Here is a 10,865-nt window from a genome sequence, read left to right as displayed (position 1 = left end):
GGCAGCCGGCAGCCTCGGCGACACCGGCGCTCACGTGGCTCTGCTGCGCCAGTCTGCGAAGCATTTTCCGGTAGGGCCGCGGCTCTGGCGACAGCTCCCACGCCCGAAGAGCCAGGAGGGAAAGCCGTGCCTCGTTGGAAAGCTCTTTGGCAGCCACTCACGTGGCCCCACAGCCCGTGGGGCTGCGGGCTTTGCGGCGGCCGTAAGCCTCGGCGCCACCGGCGCCCACGTGACGCCACCGCGCCAGCCTGCAAAGCATTTTCCGGTAGGGCCGCGGCTCTGGCGACAGGTCCCACGGCCGAAGAGCCAGGAGGGAAAGCCGTGCCTCGTTGGAAAGCTCTTTGGCAGCCGCTCGCGTGGCCCCACAGCCCGTGGGGCTGCAGGCTTTGCGGCAGCCGGCAGCCTCGGCGACACCGGTGCCCAGGTGGCGCTGCCGCGCCAGCATGCGAAGCATTTTCCGGTAGGGCCGCGGCTCTGGCCACAGCTCCCATGCCCGAAGAGCCAGGAGGGAAAGCCGTGCCTCGTTGGAAAGCTCTTTGGCAGCCGCTCGTGTGGCCCCACAGCCCGTGGGGCTGCGGGCTTTGCGGCAGCCGGCAGCCTCGGCGACACCGGCGCTCACGTGGCTCTGCTGCGCCAGTCTGCGAAGCATTTTCCGGTAGGGCCGCGGCTCTGGCGACAGCTCCCACGCCCGAAGAGCCAGGAGGGAAAGCCGTGCCTCGTTGGAAAGCTCTTTGGCAGCCACTCACGTGGCCCCACAACCCGTGGGGCTGCGGGCTTTTCACCGGCCGTAAGCCTCGGCGCCACCGGCGCCCACGTGGCGCCGCCGCGCCAGCCTGCGAAGCATTTTCCGGTAGGGCCGCGGCTCTGGCGACAGCTCCCACGCCTGAAGAGCCAGGAGGGAAAGCCGTGCCTCGTTGGAAAGCTCTTTGGCCGCCGCTCGCGTGGCCCCACAGCCCGTGGGGCTGCGGGCTTTGCGGCAGCCGTCAGCCTCGGCGACACCAGTGCCCACGTGGCGCTGCCGCGCCAGTCTGCGAAGCATTTTCCGGTAGGGCCGCGGCTCTGGCGACAGCTCCCACGCCCGAAGAGCCAGGAGGGAAAGCCGTGCCTCGTTGGAAAGCTCTTTGGCAGCCGCTCGCGTGGCCCCACAGCCCGTGGGGCTGCGGGCTTTCCGGCGGCCGTCAGCCTCGGCGCCACCGGCGCCCACGTTGCGCCGCCGCGCCAGCCTGCGAAACATTTTCCGGTAGGGCCGCGTCTCTGGCGATAGCTCCCACGCCCGAAGAGCCAGGAGGGAAAGCCGTGCCTCGTTGGAAAGCTCTTTGGCAGCCGCTCGCGTGGCCCCACAGCCCGTGGGGCTGCGGGCTTTGCGGCGGCCGTCAGCCTCGGCGCCACCGGCACCCACGTGGCGCCGCCGCGCCAGCCTGCGAAGCATTTTCCGGTAGGGCCGCGGCTCTGGCGACAGCTCCCACGCCCGAAGAGCCAGGAGGGAAAGCCGTGCCTCGTTGGAAAGCTCTTTGGCAGCCGCTCGCGTGGCCCCACAGCCCGTGGGACAGCGGGCTTTCCGGCGGCCCTCAGCCTCGGTGACACCGGTGCCCACGTCGGGCCGCCGCGCCAGCCTGCGAACCATTTACCGGCAAGGCCGCGTCTCTGGGACAGCTCCGAGGCCCGAAGAGCCAGGATGGAAAGCCGTGCCTCGTGGGAAAGCTCTTTGGCAGCTGCTCGCGTGGCCCCACAGCCCGTGGGGCTGCGGGCTTTGCGGCGGCCCTCAGCCTCGGCGCCACCGGCGCCCACGTGGCGCTGCCGCGCCAGCCTGCGAAGCATTTTCCGGTAGGGCCGCGGCTCTGGCGACGGCTCCCACACCCAAAGAGCCAGGAGGGAAAGCCATGCCTCGTTGGAAAGCTCTTTGGCAGCCACTCGCGTGGCCCCACAGCCCGTGGGGCTGCGGGCTTTGTGGCCGCCGTCCGCCTTGGCGCCACCGGCGCCCAGGTGGCGCTGCCGCGCCAGCCTGCGAAGCATTTTCCGGTAGGGCCGCGGCTCTGGCGACAGCTCCCACGCCCAAAGAGCCAGGAGGGAAAGCCGTACCTCGTTGGAAAGCCCTTTGGCAGCCGCTCGCGTGGCCCCACAGCCCGTGGGGCTGCGGGCTTTGCGGCAGCCGGCAGCCTCGGCGACACCGGCGCCCACGTGGCGCTGCCGCACCAGCCTGCGAAGCATTTTCCGGTAGGGCCGCGGCTCTGGCGACAGCTCCCACGCCCGAAGAGCCAGGAGGGAAAGCCGTGCCTCGTTGGAAAGCTCTTTGGCAGCTGCTCGCGTGGCCCCACAGCCCGTGGGGCTGTGGGCTTTGCGGCGGCCCTCAGCCTCAGCGCCACCGGCGCCCAGGTGGCGCTGCCGCGCCAGCCTGCGTAGCATTTTCCGGTAGGGCCGCGGCTCTGGCGACAGCTCCCACGCCCAAAGAGCCAGGAGGGAAAGCCGTGCCTCGTTGGAAAGCTCTTTGGCAGCCGCTCGCGTGGCCCCACAGCCCATGGGGCTGCGAGCTTTGCGGCGGCCGTCAGCCTCGGCGCCACCGGCGACCACATGGCGCCGGTGCACCAGCCTGCGAAGCATTTTCCGGTAGGGCCGCGGCTCTGGCGACAGCTCCCATGCCCGAAGAGCCAGGAGGGAAAGCCGTGCCTCGTTGGAAAGCCCTTTGGCAGACGCTCGCGTGGCCCCACAGCCCGTGGGGCTGCGGGCTTTGCGGCGGCTGTCAGCCTCGGCGCCACCGGCGCCCACGTCGGGCCGCCGCGCCAGCCTGCGAACCATTTACCGGCAAGGCCGCGTCTCTGGGACAGCTCCGAGGCCCGAAGAGCCAGGATGGAAAGCCGTGCCTCGTGGGAAAGCTCTTTGGCAGCTGCTCGCGTGGCCCCACAGCCCGTGGGGCTGCGGGCTTTGCGGCGGCCCTCATCCTCGGCGACACCGGCGCCCAGGTGGCGCTGCCGCGCCAGCCTGCGAAGCATTTTCCGGTAGGGCTGCGGCTCTGGCGACAGCTCCCACGCCCAAAGAGCCAGGAGGGAAAGCCATGCCTCGTTGGAAAGCTCTTTGGCAGCCGCTCGCGTGGCCCCACAGCCCGTGGGGCTGCGGGCTTTGTGGCCGCCGTCTGCCTTGGCGCCACCGGCGCCCAGGTGGCGCTGCCGCGCCAGCCTGCGAAGCATTTTCCGGTAGGGCCGCGGCTCTGGCGACAGCTCCCACGCCTGAAGAGCCAGGAGGGAAAACCGTGCCTCGTTGGAAAGCTCTTTGGCAGCCGCTCGCGTGGCCCCACAGCCCGTGGGGCTGCGAGCTTTGCGGCGGCCGTCAGCCTCGGCGCCACCGGCGACCACATGGCGCCGGTGCACCAGCCTGCGAAGCATTTTCCGGTAGGGCCGCGGCTCTGGCGACAGCTCCCACGCCCGCAGAGCCAGGAGGGAAAGCCGTGCCTCGTTGGAAAGCTCTTTGGCAGCTGCTCACGTGGCCCCACAGTCCGTGGGGCTGCGGGCTTTGCGGCGGCCCTCAGCCTCGGCGCCACCGGCGCCCAGGTAGGGCCGCCGCGCCAGCCTGTGAAGCATTTTCCGGTAGGGCCGCGTCTCTGGCTACAGCTCCCACGCCCAAAGAGCCAGGAGGGAAAGCCGTGCCTCGTTGGAATGCTCTTTGGCAGCCGCTCGCGTGGCCCCACAGCCCATGGGGCTGCGGGCTTTCCGGCGGCCGTCAGCCTCAGCGCCACCGGCGCCCACGTCGGGCCGCCGCGCCAGCCTGCGAACCATTTTCCGGTAGGGCCGCGTCTCTGGCGACAGCTCCCACGCCCGAAGAGCCAGGAGGGAAAGCCATGCCTCCTTGGAAAGCTCTTTGGCAGCCGCTCGCGTGGCCCCACAGCCCGTGGGGCTGCGGGCTTTGCGGCGGCCGTCAGCCTCGGCGCCACCGGCGCCCACGTCGGGCCGCCGCGCCAGCCTGCGAAGCATTTTCCGGTAGGGCCGCGGCTCTGGCGACAGCTCCCACGCCCGAAGAGCCAGGAGGGAAAGCCGTGCCTCGTTGGAAAGCTCTTTGGCAGCCGCTCGCGTGGCCCCACAGCCCGTGGGGCTGCGGGCTTTGCGGCGGCCGTCAGCCTCGGCGCCACCGGCGACCACATGGCGCCGGTGCACCAGCCTGCGAAGCATTTTCCAGTAGGGCCGCGGCTCTGGCGACAGCTCCCATGCCCGAAGAGCCAGGAGGGAAAGCCGTGCCTCGTTGGAAAGCCCTTTGGCAGACGCTCGCGTGGCCCCACAGCCCGTGGGGCTGCGGGCTTTGCGACGGCTGTCAGCCTCGGCGCCACCGGCGCCCACGTCGGGCCGCCGCGCCAGCCTGCGAACCATTTACCGGCAAGGCCGCGTCTCTGGGACAGCTCCGAGGCCCGAAGAGCCAGGATGGAAAGCCGTGCCTCGTGGGAAAGCTCTTTGGCAGCTGCTCGCGTGGCCCCACAGCCCGTGGGGCTGCGGGCTTTGCGGCGGCCCTCAGCCTCGGCGCCACCGGCGCCCACGTTGCGCTGCCGCACCAGCCTGCGAAGCATTTTCCGGTAGGGCCGCATCTCTGGCGACAGCTCCCACGCCCGAAGAGCCAGGAGGGAAAGCCGTGCCTCGTTGGAAAGCTCTTTGGCAGCCGCTCGCGTGGCCCCACAGCCCGTGGGGCTGCGGGCTTTGCGGCGGCTGTCAGCCTCGTCGCCACCGGCGCCCATATGGCGCCACCGCGCCAGCCTGCGAAGCATTTTCCGGTAGGGCCGCGGCTCTGGCGACAGCTCCCACGCCCGAAGAGCCAGGAGCGAAAGCCGTGCCTCGTTGGAAAGCTCTTAGGCAGCCGCTCGCGTGGCCCCACAGCCCGTGGGGCTGCGGGCTTTGCGGCGGCCGTCAGCCTCGGCGCCATCGGCGCCCACGTGGCGCCGCCGTGCCAGCTTGCGAATCATTTTCCGGTAGGGCCGCGTCTCCGGCGACAGCTCCCACGCCCGAAGAGCCAGGAGGGAAAGCCGTGCCTCGTGGGAAAGCTCTTTGGCAGCCGCTCGCGTGGCCCCACAGCCCGTGGGGGTGCGGGCTTTGCGGCGGCCCTCAGCCTCGGCGCCACCGGCGCCCATGTGGCGCTGCCGCGCCAGCCTGCGAAGCATTTTCCGGTAGGGCCGCGGCTCTGGCCACAGCTCCCACGCCCGAAGAGCCAGGAGGGAAAGCCGTGCCTCGTTGGAAAGCTCTTAGGCAGCCACTCACGTGGCCCCACAGCCCGTGGGGCTGCGGGCTTTGAGGCGGCCGTCAGCCTCGGCGCCATCGGCGCCCACGTGGCGCCGCCGTGCCAGCTTGCGAAGCATTTTCCGGTAGGGCCGCGTCTCTGGCGACAGCTCCCACGCCCGAAGAGCCAGGAGGGAAAGCCGTGCCTCGTGGGAAAGCTCTTTGGCAGCTGCTCGCGTGGCCCCACAGCCCATGGGGCTGCGGACTTTGCGGCGGCCCTCAGCCTCGGCGCCACCGGCGCCCAGGTAGGGCCGCCGCGCCAGCCTGTGAAGCATTTTCCGGTAGGGCCGTGTCTCTGGCTACAGCTCCCACGCCCGAAGAGCCAGGAGGGAAAGCCGTGCCTCGTTGGAAAGCTCTTTGGCAGCCGCTCGCGTGGCCCCACAGCCCGTGGGGCTGCGAGCTTTGCGGCGGCCGTCAGCCTCGGCGCCACCGGCGACCACATGGCGCCGGTGCACCAGCCTGCGAAGCATTTTCCGGTAGGGCCGCGGCTCTGGCGACAGCTCCCATGCCCGAAGAGCCAGGAGGGAAAGCCGTGCCTCGTTGGAAAGCTCTTTGGCAGCCGCTCGCGTGGCCCCACAGCCCGTGGGGCTGCGGGCTTTGCGGCGGCCATTAGCCTCGGCGCCACCGGCGCCCAGGTTGCGCCGCCGCGCCAGCCTGCGAAGCATTTTCCGGTAGGGCCGCGTCTCTGACGACAGCTCCCACGCCCGAAGAGCCAGGAGGGAAAGCCGTGCCTCGTTGGAAAGCTCTTTGGCAGCCGCTCGCGTGGCCCCACAGCCCGTGGGGCTGCGGGCTTTGCGGCAGCCGGCAGCCTCGGCGCCACCGGCGCCCATGTGGCGCCACCGCGCCAGCCTGCGAAGCATTTTCCGGTAGGGCCGCGCCTCTGGCGACAGCTCCCACGCCCGAAGAGCCAGGAGGGAAAGCCGTGCCTCGTGGGAAAGCTCTTTGGCAGCTGCTCGCGTGGCCCCACAGCCCGTGGGGCTGCGGGCTTTGCGGCGGCCGTCAGCCTCGGCGACTCCGGCGCCCAGGTAGGGCCGCCGCGCCAGCCTCTGAAGCATTTTCCGGTAGGGCCGCGTCTCTGGCGACAGCTCCCACGCCCGAAGAGCCAGGAGGGAAAGCCGTGCCTCGTTGGAATGCTCTTTGGCAGCCGCTCGCGTGGCCCCACAGCCCATGGGGCTGCGGGCTTTCCGGCGGCCGTCAGCCTCAGCGCCACCGGCGCCCACGTCGGGCCGCCGCGCCAGCCTGCGAACCATTTTCCGGTCAGGCCGCGTCTCTGGGACAGCTCCCAGGCCCGAAGAGCCAGGATGGAAAGCCATGCCTCGTTGGAAAGCTCTTTGGCAGCCGCTCGCGTGGCCCCACAGCCCGTGGGGCTGCGGGCTTTGTGGCCGCCGTCCGCCTCGGCGCCACCGGCGCCCACGTGGCGCTGCTGCGCCAGCCTGCGAAGCATTTTCCGGTAGGGCTGCGGCTCTGGCGACAGCTCCCACGCCCAAAGAGCCAGGAGGGAAAGCCGTGCCTCGTTGGAAAGCTCTTTGGCAGCCGCTCGCGTGGCCCCACAGCCCGTGGGGCTGCGGGCTTTGCGGCGGCTGTCAGCCTCGGCGCCACCGGCGCCCATGTGGCGCCACCGCGCCAGCCTGCGAAGCATTTTCCGGTAGGGCCGCGGTTCTGGCGACAGCTCCCACGCCCAAAGAGCCAGGAGGGAAAGCCGTGCCTCGTTGGAAAGCTCTTTGGCAGCCGCTCGCGTGGCCCCACAGCCCGTGGGGCTGCGGGATTTGCGGCAGCCGGCAGCCTCGGCGCCACCGGCGCACACGTGGCGCCGCCGCGCCAGCCTGCGAAGCGTTTTCCGGTAGGGCCGCGTCTCTGGGACAGCTCCGAGGCCCGAAGAGCCAGGAGGGAAAGCCGTGCCTCCTTGGAAAGCTCCTTGGCAGACGCTCGCGTGGCCCCACAGCCCGTGGGGCTGCGGGCTTTGCGGCGGCCGTCAGCCTCGGCGCCACCGGCGCCCACGTGGCGCCACCGCGCCAGCCTGCGAAGCATTTTCCAGTAGGGCTGCGGCTCTGGCGACAGCTCCCACGCCCGAAGAGCCAGGAGGGAAAGCCGTGCCTCCTGGAAAGCTCCTTGGCAGACGCTCGCGTGGCCCCACAGCCCGTGGGGCTGCGGGCTTTGCGGCGGCCGTCAGCCTCGGCGCCACCGGCGCCCACGTGGCGCCGCCGCGCCAGCCTGCGAATCATTTTTTGGTAGGGCTGCAGCTCTGGCGACAGCTCCCACGCCCGAAGAGCCAGGAGGGAAAGCTGTGCCTCGTTGGAAAGCTCTTTGGCCGCCGCTCGCGTGGCCCCACAGCCCATGGGGCTGCGGGCTTTCCGGCGGCCGTCAGCCTCAGCGCCACCGGCGCCCACGTCGGGCCGCCGCGCCAGCCTGCGAACCATTTTCCGGTAGGGCCGCGTCTCTGGCGACAGCTCCCACGCCCGAAGAGCCAGGAGGGAAAGCCATGCCTCCTTGGAAAGCTCTTTGGCAGCCGCTCGCGTGGCCCCACAGCCCGTGGGGCTGCGGGCTTTGCGGCGGCCGTCAGCCTCGGCGCCACCGGCGCCCACGTCGGGCCGCCGCGCCAGCCTGCGAAGCATTTTCCGGTAGGGCCGCGGCTCTGGCGACAGCTCCCACGCCCGAAGAGCCAGGAGGGAAAGCCGTGCCTCGTTGGAAAGCTCTTTGGCAGCCGCTCGCGTGGCCCCACAGCCCGTGGGGCTGCGGGCTTTGCGGCGGCCGTCAGCCTCGGCGCCACCGGCGACCACATGGCGCCGGTGCACCAGCCTGCGAAGCATTTTCCAGTAGGGCCGCGGCTCTGGCGACAGCTCCCATGCCCGAAGAGCCAGGAGGGAAAGCCGTGCCTCGTTGGAAAGCCCTTTGGCAGACGCTCGCGTGGCCCCACAGCCCGTGGGGCTGCGGGCTTTGCGACGGCTGTCAGCCTCGGCGCCACCGGCGCCCACGTCGGGCCGCCGCGCCAGCCTGCGAACCATTTACCGGCAAGGCCGCGTCTCTGGGACAGCTCCGAGGCCCGAAGAGCCAGGATGGAAAGCCGTGCCTCGTGGGAAAGCTCTTTGGCAGCTGCTCGCGTGGCCCCACAGCCCGTGGGGCTGCGGGCTTTGCGGCGGCCCTCAGCCTCGGCGCCACCGGCGCCCACGTTACGCTGCCGCACCAGCCTGCGAAGCATTTTCCGGTAGGGCCGCATCTCTGGCGACAGCTCCCACGCCCGAAGAGCCAGGAGGGAAAGCCGTGCCTCGTTGGAAAGCTCTTTGGCAGCCGCTCGCGTGGCCCCACAGCCCGTGGGGCTGCGGGCTTTGCGGCGGCTGTCAGCCTCGTCGCCACCGGCGCCCATATGGCGCCACCGCGCCAGCCTGCGAAGCATTTTCCGGTAGGGCCGCGGCTCTGGCGACAGCTCCCACGCCCGAAGAGCCAGGAGCGAAAGCCGTGCCTCGTTGGAAAGCTCTTAGGCAGCCGCTCGCGTGGCCCCACAGCCCGTGGGGCTGCGGGCTTTGCGGCGGCCGTCAGCCTCGGCGCCATCGGCGCCCACGTGGCGCCGCCGTGCCAGCTTGCGAATCATTTTCCGGTAGGGCCGCGTCTCTGGCGACAGCTCCCACGCCCGAAGAGCCAGGAGGGAAAGCCGTGCCTCGTGGGAAAGCTCTTTGGCAGCCGCTCGCGTGGCCCCACAGCCCGTGGGGGTGCGGGCTTTGCGGCGGCCCTCAGCCTCGGCGCCACCGGCGCCCATGTGGCGCTGCCGCGCCAGCCTGCGAAGCATTTTCCGGTAGGGCCGCGGCTCTGGCCACAGCTCCCACGCCCGAAGAGCCAGGAGGGAAAGCCGTGCCTCGTTGGAAAGCTCTTTGGCAGCCACTCACGTGGCCCCACAGCCCGTGGGGCTGCGGGCTTTGAGGCGGCCGTCAGCCTCGGCGCCATCGGCGCCCACGTGGCGCCGCCGTGCCAGCTTGCGAAGCATTTTCCGGTAGGGCCGCGTCTCTGGCGACAGCTCCCACGCCCGAAGAGCCAGGAGGGAAAGCCGTGCCTCGTGGGAAAGCTCTTTGGCAGCTGCTCGCGTGGCCCCACAGCCCATGGGGCTGCGGGCTTTGCGGCGGCCGTCAGCCTGGGCGACACCGGCGCCCAGGTAGGGCCGCCGCGCCAGCCTGTGAAGCATTTTCCGGTAGGGCCGTGTCTCTGGCTACAGCTCCCACGCCCGAAGAGCCAGGAGGGAAAGCCGTGCCTCGTTGGAAAGCTCTTTGGCAGCCGCTCGCGTGGCCCCACAGCCCGTGGGGCTGCGAGCTTTGCGGCGGCCGTCAGCCTCGGCGCCACCGGCGACCACATGGCGCCGGTGCACCAGCCTGCGAAGCATTTTCCGGTAGGGCCGCGGCTCTGGCGACAGCTCCCATGCCCGAAGAGCCAGGAGGGAAAGCCGTGCCTCGTTGGAAAGCTCTTTGGCAGCCGCTCGCGTGGCCCCACAGCCCGTGGGGCTGCGGGCTTTGCGGCGGCCATTAGCCTCGGCGCCACCGGCGCCCAGGTTGCGCCGCCGCGCCAGCCTGCGAAGCATTTTCCGGTAGGGCCGCGTCTCTGACGACAGCTCCCACGCCCGAAGAGCCAGGAGGGAAAGCCGTGCCTCGTTGGAAAGCTCTTTGGCAGCCGCTCGCGTGGCCCCACAGCCCGTGGGGCTGCGGGCTTTGCGGCAGCCGGCAGCCTCGGCGCCACCGGCGCCCATGTGGCGCCACCGCGCCAGCCTGCGAAGCATTTTCCGGTAGGGCCGCGCCTCTGGCGACAGCTCCCACGCCCGAAGAGCCAGGAGGGAAAGCCGTGCCTCGTGGGAAAGCTCTTTGGCAGCTGCTCGCGTGGCCCCACAGCCCGTGGGGCTGCGGGCTTTGCGGCGGCCGTCAGCCTCGGCGACTCCGGCGCCCAGGTAGGGCCGCCGCGCCAGCCTCTGAAGCATTTTCCGGTAGGGCCGCGTCTCTGGCGACAGCTCCCACGCCCGAAGAGCCAGGAGGGAAAGCCGTGCCTCGTTGGAATGCTCTTTGGCAGCCGCTCGCGTGGCCCCACAGCCCATGGGGCTGCGGGCTTTCCGGCGGCCGTCAGCCTCAGCGCCACCGGCGCCCACGTCGGGCCGCCGCGCCAGCCTGCGAACCATTTTCCGGTCAGGCCGCGTCTCTGGGACAGCTCCCAGGCCCGAAGAGCCAGGATGGAAAGCCATGCCTCGTTGGAAAGCTCTTTGGCAGCCGCTCGCGTGGCCCCACAGCCCGTGGGGCTGCGGGCTTTGTGGCCGCCGTCCGCCTCGGCGCCACCGGCGCCCACGTGGCGCTGCTGCGCCAGCCTGCGAAGCATTTTCCGGTAGGGCTGCGGCTCTGGCGACAGCTCCCACGCCCAAAGAGCCAGGAGGGAAAGCCGTGCCTCGTTGGAAAGCTCTTTGGCAGCCGCTCGCGTGGCCCCACAGCCCGTGGGGCTGCGGGCTTTGCGGCGGCTGTCAGCCTCGGCGCCACCGGCGCCCATGTGGCGCCACCGCGCCAGCCTGCGAAGCATTTTCCGGTAGGGCCGCGGTTCTGGCGACAGCTCCCACGCCCAAAGAGCCAGGAGGGAAAGCCGTGCCTCGTTGGAAAGCTCTTT

This window comes from Larus michahellis, unplaced genomic scaffold, assembly GCF_964199755.1.
Source record: "Larus michahellis unplaced genomic scaffold, bLarMic1.1 SCAFFOLD_37, whole genome shotgun sequence".
NCBI classification, from domain to species: Eukaryota; Metazoa; Chordata; class Aves; order Charadriiformes; family Laridae; genus Larus; species Larus michahellis.
This window is presented reverse-complemented; position numbering follows the sequence as displayed.